Raw genomic sequence first — 13,250 nt, 5'->3', positions numbered from 1 at the left:
CACCTTCCAAACTCACCATAGTGACGTCCTCTTGCACGTGCACCAACGCCCTCGTCGTTCTTTGCTGTTATCGTACACACCAGAGAACTACCAATTTTTACGCGCATATCACAGATGTCAACGTTCAGATTTCGGATAAGTATGAAGGGATTCTATTGAAACTCGGTCCACTATTAATGATTTGCCTTCACAATCTACTTGGTGACGTCTCCCTTGGAAAGTTTGGTGCCAACTACATGGCCATGACTGCAATCCCGGATGAGAGCTTCACAGCCGTGTGCTCCCCGTCATGGCTCTGGCTGGTTATTGTCAGCGAGAGATCTTGAGCCGCATCAGGTAAATTGACATCGATACTGACACCACCCGCAGGACGCTGTGCTTCTTGGGTGCAGATGACTGAAACGAGTCCATTGATTTTCATTGTTCCTCGTCTCCATGAAGGAGAACACGTCGGCTGTGGTCAGGAATAGATTATGTTCGATGTCATCAATGTATGCATTGAGGGAACGTACTTTGAGACGAACAAGCGTGAACTTGGTCAAGTGGTTGGCGTCTTCTTGCACGGCACAGAGGTACTGTTGCGTTAGCGTGGCTAACTTGAGCTCCTCGAGGTGCCGAATTTTGCCGAGCATGCCCTGATCTTTTTTGGAGGTCTAGTGGCAGAAGTCACAGGCTATATAGAAAAAAATCTACTGTTCTGTTAAGTTTTGAGGAAAACAAGTCCACTCCTTGAAAGGTCCGCTCGACACTACCCCTGTTTACGGATTTTTCATCTCTATGAACTATAATATTACATGCTGTTTTCAGGCAATAACATTGAAAAGATCGTATATATATATATATATATATATATATATATATATATATATATATATATATATATATATATATATATATATATATATATTTAACAGACAATAATGTCAAAGGAAATATAGGGTAAGTTATTAGACCGAATGACTCGGCCACCAGGGGGCCCGGGTTGGTTGAGCGGTTTCACAACAGCTCAGCATTCGGACCTCAAAATCTCCGTCAAAACTGTGAGTAATATTCTAAATTTCCTCGCATGGTTTTATGAGGCTTCGGAGCACTTCGAGGAGCACGTTTTAGCCACCCAAATCAGTTACAACTTGAGAAATTAACGACTCATACTTCGGTTAGGCCTAACAACAGCAGCCACTGGCTCCACTTCGATCAAATCAGGAATTCCGCAAGAAAAGCTACTACGCACCTGGAAAACCATCCTCGATTCTTCTCGGGACGTTCCGGAGCCTCGCCGCTACCATCTTATCTTGAATCTGCGGGAAAAACGATTTTTCTTCACCGAAAATCAACTGTGAGTAACACGTGTATCCGCCCTGAGGGGGCTGCCATGTTGACAGGGGACTTTAGCACCTGCCCCCTCATGCTGAAAGATTGAATGAAAAGGCAAAAGATCACAACAAATAATGGTAACATTATTAAATCACGCAGAAGGAGGATTTCGGGCTCTGAGCTCAACCTTTCCAGTTTCTGACCGGCGTAAACAAACCCACAAGAAATTTTCCCACCTTATGATCATATGGGGGCCGCCATCTTGTGTGGGACCAAGCCACTTTGAGGACAACGAGTCATATCTCGGCTTTTACACACCACAGGACGACAAATCAGGTCTCAATTGAGTTATTAAAATCCGGAGATAGCCGTAGAAAAAACCGCGAGCGCCCGATTCAACTGAGAGCGTAAAAAAAGACTTATTTAGAAGACGCACTCAGTGTTGCCGAACTGCTGTCACTGCTTCAGCTGGGTTTGGCGAAACAGCTTCCACAGTGAATTAAGCCAACCGGAACTGCTCCTCCACCTCTTAGCCAATAAGCACAGATTATTCCAACTGCGGGAGCGGGAGTGGCCGCGTCAGCAGCACGGATAAGTGAGCTCTGCACATATCTACCTATAACATGTCTACCTAAAACTTTAGCAATTTTGGTCCTAGGAGGGTCAGAGTGGTGTCTATTTGTTCGTAAAGATACAAGGAGTTCAACCGCAAATACTGCTATTACAAACGAAAATTTCAAATTCTAGGAGCGGAAAACAGTGTGAATCTGTGAAAACAACAACAGTCGGACCACGTGCCCGGTGCCGCGCAGTTCCCAACCGGGAAAAAAAATCGCGTGTTGATGGAACTACATTAGGAGCCCTGAGGTGCGGCCTCACCGGTAACCACCGCCGGGAACGCACTCCCTCACCAGAGAAGGATTGGCCACCCTGGTGCATTATCTGGCCACTACCTCCTACAAGGATACGCCAAATAACTCACGGCCCTCAGTCCTCAGCAGCTGCGAAGCAACTGACTACGGCGGCGGTCAAATCTGCAACGCAGCAGAGGGTGCTAAGAATCTCTGGACTACAGGCCGCTATTGGAGCCTGAACTTGGCAACGTTTAACGCTAGAACCTTATCTAGTGAGGGAAGTCTAGCTGTACTATTCGAAGAACTAGAGGGTGTTAAATGGGATATAATAAGGCTCAGTGAGGTTAGGAGGACAGATGAGGCCTATACGGTGCTACAGAATGGGCATGTTCTTTGCTATCGGGGCTTGGCAGACAGAAGAGAACTGGGAGTGGGGTTCCTAATTCACAGAAACATAGCTGGCAACATAGAGGAATATTATAGCATTAACGAAAGAGTGGTAGGTATTGTAATTAAACTGAATAAAATACACAAGATGAAGGTAGTACAGGCTTACGCGCCTACATCCAGCCATGATGACGCTTCAGTTGAAAGCTTCTATGAAGACGTGGAATCGACAATGAGTAAGGTAAAAACACAGTATACTATAGTGATGGGCGACTATAATGCAAAAGTAGGGAAGAAGCAGGCTGGAGACCAGGCAGTAGGAGATTATGGCATCGGCACTAGAAACGCCAAAGGAGAGCTACTAGTAGAATTCGCAGAACGCAATAATTTGCGGATCTTGAATACCTTCTACCGAAAACGAGGAAACCGCAAGTGGACATGGAAGAGCCCTAATGGCGAAAATAAGAACGAAATAGACTTTATAATGACCGCGCACCCAGGAATCGTGCAGGATGTGGAAGTGGTTGGCAAGGTACGATGCAGTGACCATAGAATGGTATGGTCTTGAATTCGCCTAGACTTGAAGAAGGAACGACAGAAACTGATACGCAAGAAGCCAATCAATGAGCTAGCACTGACAGCGAAAGTAAAGGAATTCAGAGTGTCGCTGCAGAACAGGTACTCGGCTCTTAGTGAGGAAACCAACCTTAGCGTAGATACAATGAAGGATAATCTGACGAGTATCATTACGGAGTGTGCAGTGGAAGTTGGAGGCAGGGTAGTTAGACAGGACACTGGCAAGCTTTCCCAGGAAACGAAGAACCTAATTAAGAAGCGTAAAACCATGAAAGTGTCAAGTACAACAGACGAAATAGAACTGCCAGAGCTTCGAAGTTGATTAATAGACGTAAAGTATGCGATGCAAGAAGGTATAACATGGAGAGAATTGAACATGCTCTGAAAAACGGAGGAAGCTTCAAAGCAGTGAAGAGGAAACTTGGGATAGGCAAAAATCGGATGTATGCACTAAGGAACAAAGAAGACAAAATAACTACCAGTATGGATAGGATAGTTAAAATAGCGGAGGAGTTTTACAGACATCTGTACAGTAGTCGAGACAACCACGACCTTAATACTATAAGAACTAGCAGTAACCCAGATGACACCCCACCAGTAATGATAGAAGAAGTCAGAAAGGCTTTGGAGAGCATGCAAAGAAGCAAAGCTGCTGGTGAGGATCAGGTAAGATCGGATCTGCTGAAAGATGGAGGACAGATTGTGTTAGAAAAACTAGCCACCCTGTTTACGAGATGTCTCCTGACGGGAAGGGTACCAGAGTCTTGGAAGAACGCTAACATCATCTTAATGCATAAGAAAGGAGATGACAAGGACTTGAAGAATTACAGGCCGATCAGCTTGCTCTCTGTAGTGTACAAGCCATTTACAAAGGTAATTGCTAACAGAGTAAAGAAAACATTAGAATTTAATCAACCAAAGGAACAAGCAGGATTTTGAACAGGCTACTCAACAACTGACCACATTCATACTATCAATGAGTAATAGAGAAATGCTCAGATTATAACCAACCACTATACATAGCCTTCATAGATTACGAGAAGGCGTTTGATTCAGTAGAAATATCAGCCGTCATGCAGACACTGCAGAATCAGGGCGTAGATGAAGTATATATAAACATTCTGGAAGAAATCTACAGGTGATCAACTGCTACCATAGTGCTTCATAAAGAAAGCAACAGAATACCAATCAAGAAGGGTGTAAGGCAGGGGGACACAATCTCCCCAATGCTATTTACCGCGTGCTTACAGGAGGTTTTCAGAAGCCTAAAATGGGAACAGTTAGGGATAAGAGTTAATGGAGAATACCTTAGTAACCTGCGCTTCGCCGATGACATTGCATTGCTGAGTAACTCAGGGGAAGAATTGCAACTCATGATTACGGAGTTACACAGGGAGAGCAGAAAGGTGGGTCTTAAATTTAATCTGCAGAAAACGAAAGTAATGTACAACAACATCGGAAAGGAACAGCGCTTCGAGATAGGTAATAGTGCACTTGAAGTTGTAAAAGACTATGTCTACTTAGGGCAGGTAATAACCGCAGAGACTAACCACGAGATTGAAGTAACTAGAAGAATCAGAATGGGGTGGAGCACATTCGGCAAGCACTCTCAAATTATGACAGGTAGATTGCCATTATCCCTTAAGAGGAAGGTATATAACAGCTGTATCTTGCCGGTACTTAGCTACGGAGCAGAAACCTGGAGACTCACAAAGAGGGTTCAGCTTAAATTGAGGACGACGCAGCGAGCAATGGAAAGAAAAATGGTAGGTGTAACCTTGAGAGACAAGAAGAGAGCGGAGTGGATTAGGGGACAAACGGGGGTTAAGGATATCATAGTTGAAATAAAGAAGAGGAAATGGACATGGGCCGGGCATGTAGCGCGTAGACAGGATAATCGCTGGTCATTAAGAGTAATTAACTGGATTCCCAGAGAAGGAAAGCGGTTTAGGGGGAGACAGAAAGTTTGGTGGGCAGATGAAATTAAGAAGTTTGCGGGTATAAATTGGCAGCAGCAAGCACAGGACGGGGTTAACTGGCGGAACATGGGAGAGGCCTTTGTCCTGCAGTGGACGTAGCCAGGCTGATGATGATTAGACCGAATAGTAATGTGGAGAAAAACAAGTGGGTAAAAATACAAATTGCCGTGGGCAGGAACCAAATCTGCGACCTTCGAATAACGCGTTCGATGCTCTACCACTGAGCTACCACAGCAGCTATCCTCCCAGTCACTTTATTTCGTATATAAGTGAATTTAAACGCGGGAGTTTCTCAGCGCCATCTGTAGCCATGTCATTTAGTGTGGCACACTCTTCATGTGCCTGTGTGGCGTCACGTAGTACGTGAACTCATTACGAGCTGGCAGCTGGCCAGTAGTTTCTCGTATACAACCTAAGGCACCAAGTCTGCCAGTACGAGACCCTCGTTAATGAATAAAGGAAAGAAGTGTATACTTAAGGGCTCGTTTTTTCGTGTCTTGACACAATATAATGAGATATAACAGTCAATATTTTCAAGGAATCTATAGGAAAAGTCATTACACCCAATTATAATGTAAATGTGAAGAAAGAAAAGTGGGTGAAAGGATAGCTTGCCATGGGCAGGAACCGAACCTGCGAGCTTCGAATAACGCGTTCGATGCTCTACACTGAGCTACCATGGCGGCTATGCCCCCCGCCCGCCTCGGCGGTGTAGTGGCTAAGGTACTCGACTGTTTACCCGCAGGTCGCGGGATCGAATCCCGGCTGCAGCGCCTGCATTTATCATGGAGGCGAAGTTGTTGCAGGCCCGTGTGCTTAAATTTGGCTGCACGTTAAAGAAGCCCAGGTGGTCCAAATTTGTGGATCCCTCCACTATGGAATCACTCATAATATTATGGTGGTTTTCAGATGTTAAACCCCCCATACCTATCTAGCTAGTTCCAATGTCATGTTAACCTAAACCTAATTATCTAAATAGGCAAGTTACTACTAGTTAGATTCAGTCTTATTTAGTTTTAAACTAAGCTCTACACAAGTTGCCTTGCGATCGGTATGACAACAGGAATACGAAAACCTCAGCTCGATTCAACTAAGGCTTACTCAGGTGTGATTTCATTCGCTTAGTTATGCTTTATGCTTGGCAACGAGGTTTTACCGTGTCCTACAAGGCTTTATAGGGCTTGTCAATGATTGCATTGGTTTAGATATACACAGCTATTCTTATTTTTGCTTGACAAGGCTGCGCCAGCGTGACCATGGTTTTTACTCTAAGTGGTAAACTGCAAAAACGGCGAGCATAACACCGCTGCTCTAAAAAAACAAAAAAAAGGTTTGGCTGCCTTTTTATAATTTCCGTTGCAGACGGTCAGCGTTCTCTTTTTCTGACGCCTAGAACGAGTTGTCCCAATAAAATTGAGGAATGGCTGGACAGTTGAACGTTACGATTCCCGGCTCTTTCTTACCGCTGACGACTAACGGCGGATGAACGAACTATGGCTTGTACTTTTTGTTTTGTTTCATTTTTGGCTCTTCGTGACGCAACTCTTGACTTTGCTCGAGATTCAGAAAGATTAAATTCATGTGGCATGTGGTGGTAGACAGGCGAACTAAACATCAATGTTCCTGAAAGCTGGACTTGAATTCAATCGCAACCACTCAGTATTTGGTCAACAGCCTCAGAATTGGCAAGCGCCAGAAAACAAAGCAGGTGCACATTGTGTGCTTCCTGACTTCATGAAGTTTGCGGTGGGCGTATAATGAGTAGCTTACATGTGCTGGGCTGTGATGGACAGAGGTACTCAATATACACGCCGGGCATGTATTGTGGGTACCTTGCATCTGCTCTCTCGAACAACGAACAACACACAAGAAAGAACGGGCAAACGTAGACCCTAAGGTACTTAGCATCTAAACTTAGGTGGGCCGATGAGATTAAGAAGTTTGTAAGTATAGCATGGCACCAGGAAATACGGGACTGGGTTGATTGGCGAAACACAGGAGAGGTGCTTGCCCTTCAGCGGGCGTAGTCAAGCTGTTGTTGATGATGATACCGAAATCGGTATGGCACCGAAAGAGTGTATGACAAACATAAGTCATGGTCATCATCACGAATCACCATCAGGGTGAATAGTGACATGCAAGTCATGTACGTGATAATTTGCACGGCACGGTCCGCGGCAACTTCCTTCTGCCTCCTCTCCTAACAGCTAAAACAGCACTTGTGTGGTGTCCACGGGAAACGACGCATTTTCCCATCTGCAGTGAAGACATTTTTCTGCTATTTCACCTGTTTTCGCTACGACTTGAACATCGATCAGGTCGATATATTGAATCATGCCGAACCACCATACCAACAAACTCAAGCGTGGTCCGCCAGACCCTATGCACGGGTTGCGCAAACAACTGATGAACGTACAGAAAAAGTTGCGCTTGCACAATCTTCTCAGAAGTTGATGTATCACGTTTGTGATCCGCAAGTTTCAAAGTTCATCGAGTTAGCAGTGGCGCTGCCATAATAAGCGAGAACTTTCGATGAGTCATTCATTTCGTATCGTACACTTTCTGAAACCACGAAAATATGACATTTGCCCCTGTATACATTTTGTTGTCGTATTGACTGTTATTTATTCACAATGTCTTCAGCGCACCTTGTCCACAAGACCGCTAAAACAAGTTACACAATCTTCCGCAAAAGGAAGCGGTGTGCATATGCGAAGGAGTGGGCGCCAACACTTACAATAGCGGTGGCGTTGACGCTGTCGCTCATCGCGGCGTTTCGCAGTACAGAAACCTGGGGAGACACAAATCACGCAGTGTCACCGGTGTTTCCTGCTTGAACATGCCAGTCGCTGCTAAAGGGCAGTGAGAAAGAGACGACTGCGATTAGACACAGAGACCCGCAGTCCGCTTCTGTTTAACGTGCATGCCACGCATTTTTATTATTCAACAACGCACGGAAGGTATCTCCCGCCGGTACTATTTTGGAGGTCTTGATACAGAGCCTATATATGTGGTGTGGCTAGTTAACAGTTGTGCAGCGTGAGTAGTCGGTTTTTTTAATCAAGAAACTCGCTGGCAGACGCTGCTTGCATCGGCGTTGTGAGGCGAGAGAGGGGAGAGCGTAAGAGAGAGGGGGGAAGAGGAGGCGCATGCGCTGTGAAGCGTGGACGCCACTGAATAAAGTTCGCTCCTAAGACCCTTCACGTCTGAAAACCATAACACCCTCGGATGTTCTAGCGAAATTATTGCAGAAGTGCCTCTCTTTGACAGCCATGCTTCGTGATATTCGAACCTAAATGGTATCGTTTGCGAATTCCGAAAGCGCAAACGTGAAGAAACGCCTGTACACTGATTGTACGGCTGTGATATACATATTTTTCAGAACTTAGGCACGCTAAAACTTCATCACCTTACGACGGAGGCGCTGTTGTTTTCCAGGCGTCAAAACAAATTCTTAAATAATTTTACACAAACTTCCATTGGTTCAGCGCATCCAGTACAAAAAAAAATGGGCACGCTGACGTACAGAGTAATTTTAATTATTCTGTTTGGTTTTCAGTGCCCCTTCATTTATGCCATCACTACGTTATACTTCAAATAATGCGCCAATTTTCGGTAAATGATGTGTACCATAGAATCGACTTATTTTCGAGTCGCAAAAACAACGAACATGTCTAAATTCAATAAAATCCTCTCTAAAATATGCGCGTCGTACTAATGTAGTGCTCTGTGTTATACGCTTAATCAAATTAATATCTTCGAGTCTAACTAAACTTAGGAGAGCATATACTTACCATGAGATATGTAAACAATAATTAACGAAGCGTAATTCACAACTAATCAGTGATAAAAAGAAAACATTAGTGGTGTAAACTAAGCAATTCTTAATTTTGATAAATGTAATAATGCTAGCCTACCTACATATCGGTACTGCATCAGTGGTGTAAACTAAGCAATTTCTCATTTTAATAAACGTAATAATGGTAGTCTACCTACATATCGGTACTAAACGCAGTGAAACAAAGAAAACGAAGTGTTCGAAGAGTGCAGGACACTGCGTCCAAATATTCTGTCCTTTGAAGCTGCTTCATTGGAATTTAGCGACAGGAACATCTGGGGCCGGATTCACAAAACTCACTTACGAAAACATTTTTGCGCAAGAGAAATTTTGTTGCGTAAGTCGATTCACGAAACTGAAAAACGTCGTAAGAGGCCATCGTTGTCACATCGGCCACTGCAATAAAGCGCGCTGTGACTGCCCGGGAACATGTCAGCGATGGTGATGCAGTTGCTATATTTGTTTACGTCACCGAAAAGTGCTCGTAAGTGGATTCACGAAGCAAAATTGTGCGTAAAAACAGTGTGGCTGAAAGAAAATCCTAAGAGTGGTCCGGACCACTCTTAGGAACAATGTGGCCACTTAGACCCTGCCGCCGCGGTCGTATACTTTGGTGCCCTGGCTGGTTTTGAGTTAATTCACGCCCATGAAGGGCTGCCTGATGACTGCTGGTGCGTTTTTATTTCTTTCGGCGCTTTGAGTTTCGTGTGTTGTTTTCCTTGTACGCAGTGGATGGTGTTGACAACCACCGTCGTCCAATAAGTTCAAAGTCGCAGTAATTGAAGAATTCTATTGGGCGTCAATGGCGTAAAATTATGCATGTAAGATTTGTGGTTGGATGAAAACCAATGTGATACGTGAATGGTCAGCGCATTCGAAAACGGCATGGCATAGGATCAACCTTATTTGTTATGTTGCTGTGTTGCACCCCATCTCATCCAATTAAAAGTGTGACTCGAGATGCTTGCCTCATTGGTGGAAATTACCACCAAAGAGGTTAATGGAAGCACATTCCTTGCACGCTATTGGAAATGAAAATGAGAGGAAGATTTTAGTGAGTGGTTCATAAAGCTTGTGCTCTAGTGTACTTTCATTGGCTCTAACTGTCCAATGGGTGCGATCTCTGAAATACAGCTGTCGATACACTTTGGGACGATCTGGAACAAAGCGTACTTTGTAAACCGAAGCGTATTAGGGGTGCGCGTGATTACGCATAGAACTACAAACAAATCATGCATTTTCACCTTCACTGTTCAGACACCGATATGAACCGCGATAATATGACCAGCAGTCGGAATAAAACGACCCTAGTAACTTTGTATGACACCGAAGATATGTAAACCCTCACGATTCTGGAGCAAACCTTGGCTGAGTTCATCCCTGCGTTAATTACCAGCCATTTAACTTGGCGCACGAACATCATTCAGAGGTAGAGCGAGCCACTGGCATGTATTTTGTGCGACGCAGCGACCACTTCACCTGAGAATAATAGCGTTGCGAAGGCGAATGTCCTATCGGATGCTCTGATTGAAGCAGACGACAAACGCGAGCAGACGACGGATTGGCCTACGGGCACAGCTTGTGATTGGTTGTGAAGCAATACCCTCTACATTAGCTCACTCCGTGACGTTGCCAAAACACTTCTTTCATCTGGCACGCCTGTCGTGTTCGTCATATCACCCCCCTCGCACATAAGAGCAAATTTTGTCATGCCGTGAAAATAGCGCAAGTACTTTCTAAGAGCTCTCTTACGTGCTGCGCAGTTGTCGAAACCAACATGGCGTCGTAAACAGCATATCGGTCGGTGCGACTTTCAGCAAACGCTTCTCGCATGAGTTACTTCAGCGTTCGAGCGGGTGCGTTGTGATTACGGCAGCTCTTTCGGTGCGTGTAAGCAGTGCGAAAAGCTGCGGCAGTGCTATGGTGTACGGTGAAGCGTAGCGAAGCCTGTGCGTAGGTGTGGTTATCAAGCGGGGATCGGCATCGGTGTATTGACGGCAACTAGCACTCGAGAAGCCTGCAATTTGTGTTTGTGTGCCGGTAACAGTTCGTTCGCTTGACTTTCCAGTCTCTATGTTGGGTGCTGTGCGACATTTCGGATTGACAGTGTTTTGGCACGTTACTTGAGTGACCCCAAGTACGTACGGAAACGTATGAACTACGCGCTGTGTTCGGTTCTTGCTTCGCCACTGGTTAGCCCGTACGCTTCTATTTTCTTGAGAGCAATCTAGTGTTCGGGAGTGAAACTATGTTCGTTGTGAACAGTGGTGCTGTGTTGCCGTTCCAAGACTTATGAAAAAGCTGTGCTCGTGTGACCGAATATTGAAATACAGCGTTGATAACTGTTTTGCCCTGCGAAGTTGCGGTGGTGGAGCTTGGCGCTTTTGTTTGTTAACTCCTCACTTCTCCTTTTTTGCAATAACCATAGTCCTAGCGCTGTGATGTGATGAACCAAAGCTGTGAGATGCTACATTCTGTAGTGGATCGTGTTACTTTGGCAGCGCGCCTAGACTGTTCTTCGTTAAGAACTTGAGAAATCTATGTGGCAGCGAGAGCCCGTGAACGTCAAGGTTCCCTCCGGCCCCGATAAAGAGCAAAGATTTCACCGGTGCCTTGCTTTGGATGAAGTTGTAGGCCAATACCACCTAACTACAGGTTTCTGAGTTCGTCTGGCCATCGTTTTGCACGGCACTAGAGCCTTGACAATAGCCGGTCATGGCATGTTCTTACACTTCATCAGTGGACGTGCACGCCTGGCCAGCCCTTCATTGCTGCCATCGCTGGTTTCCAGTCTGCAGATGCCCTTTGCCTGTTGGCCGTAGAGCACACTTGGTTCCTCATGACACCGACGGCTACTAAATGCTGCCATCAGTGAGTTCACCTTGCAGAACTAAATTTCATCGGTACTATAATTCATGCAGTACTATAACATGTGCAAGTTTTTGAGCCCATCAGATGTAATGTTTCCCTATGGTAAGTTGAAGCATGAAACATTTACTACTACTGTTACATACATACATATATTATGGAGCAAATACATCAGAAGATTTTGTGATTTGATACAAGTGAGCTCTTGTTTGATTATGAGGTTGGGCCTGTTGATTTACCACGTTTGATAGTTGGAAAGTTAATTTGAATTTATTTTCCAGAAGCCAGGTAGCACTTAAGAAATTTATGTTATTCTGGAAGATTAGTTCTATAGACGATTACCACTGTGGTAGCGCTATACTTCACTAGGATATATATATTGCAGTACGTAAATTTTACATGAAGCTTCAGTTTACTTCAAAGTGATTATAGCAGATTTTAGTCACTTTGACGAAGTGATAGCTTCGTCAAAGAAGTATTAGAAGTGAGTGCTTTTATCGATTGTTTTTAAACATCTCGTTTTTGGCTCTTAACATATCGCAGAGATTGGTTTGTTAAGGTCCTGTGATGCATCGGTTGCACACACTGGTACATCAATCCTCATCATGACTCGGAGCACCTGTACAAAAATAGGAAGGACACATGCTCCTTAACTGTGCAAGTCTATGTTACTGCTGGGACTGTTATCATTCAGCGGATGTGACCTGGAAGGATGCATGGCAGCCTCATCTGGAAAGACCGCGGTCTGCTTGGGAGCTTCGAGGGCAGAAAACTGCCTAACGGCTGGCTGCAAGGTTAGTTTTTCTTTAATACATACGATTAAGTGAACACCACTTACCGTGCACAAATTGAAAACACAAGCATGGTTGTTTGCAGTGGATACCTGTATTATTCTCACACATATTTCTTATTCAACATTTATAGAATAAAATAGCAAGATAATTGAGAATGTTGAAAGTTGAAAGCCTGCAGCTTATGAATGAAACTCCAATCATCTGAGACTGAAAAGCTGGTGCTTTTAAACGAGCACAAATACTTTGATTCCTTATTGAGCTCTCGAGCTTGTGACTCCCTCTGTGGATCGAGTGTTCTGGAAGGAAATAGCAAGTGGATGAAAATCGCCTGCTGTTCCCAACTTGCAAGGAGAAAGACCTATTGAACAAGCCTCAGACGACATAGGGCCAGTAACTGCATCTTTTACTTCATGTAGCTTTTTCTCTCTCAGTGATGTGGCTCGTTGTGTTTCAGCCGAACGTATTCATAACGATTGCATATTGATATATATTGTCACGGTACAGCGTGAACCAAAGGCAGATAAACGTTGACACAGGAACTCTCAGCAGCCAAACAGCAAGATCGCCTTCTTTTTCTTCAATCAGCCAGAGCTCCACTACCTGGTGTCCGCCAAATCCCCTTATCGTCGTTTTGGTCCAC

The 13,250-nt window shown here is 44.6% G+C and overlaps 1 long non-coding RNA gene across 1 annotated transcript; it reads left to right on the top strand.

The window, feature by feature from the left end:
- The first annotated feature begins 968 nt into the window (after positions 1-968).
- On the top strand, positions 969-12,013 carry LOC142796295 (uncharacterized). The gene is made up of 2 exons (XR_012893708.1): positions 969-1,040; positions 11,689-12,013. It is a non-coding gene; the product is annotated as an uncharacterized LOC142796295 (long non-coding RNA).
- The last annotated feature ends 1,237 nt before the right edge of the window (positions 12,014-13,250 follow it).

The sequence above is a fragment of the Rhipicephalus microplus genome, chromosome 2 (genome assembly GCF_043290135.1).
Source record: "Rhipicephalus microplus isolate Deutch F79 chromosome 2, USDA_Rmic, whole genome shotgun sequence".
NCBI lineage: Eukaryota > Metazoa > Arthropoda > Arachnida > Ixodida > Ixodidae > Rhipicephalus > Rhipicephalus microplus.
Note: the sequence above shows the minus strand (reverse complement) of the source record. Positions and strands in the feature narration are given on the sequence as shown.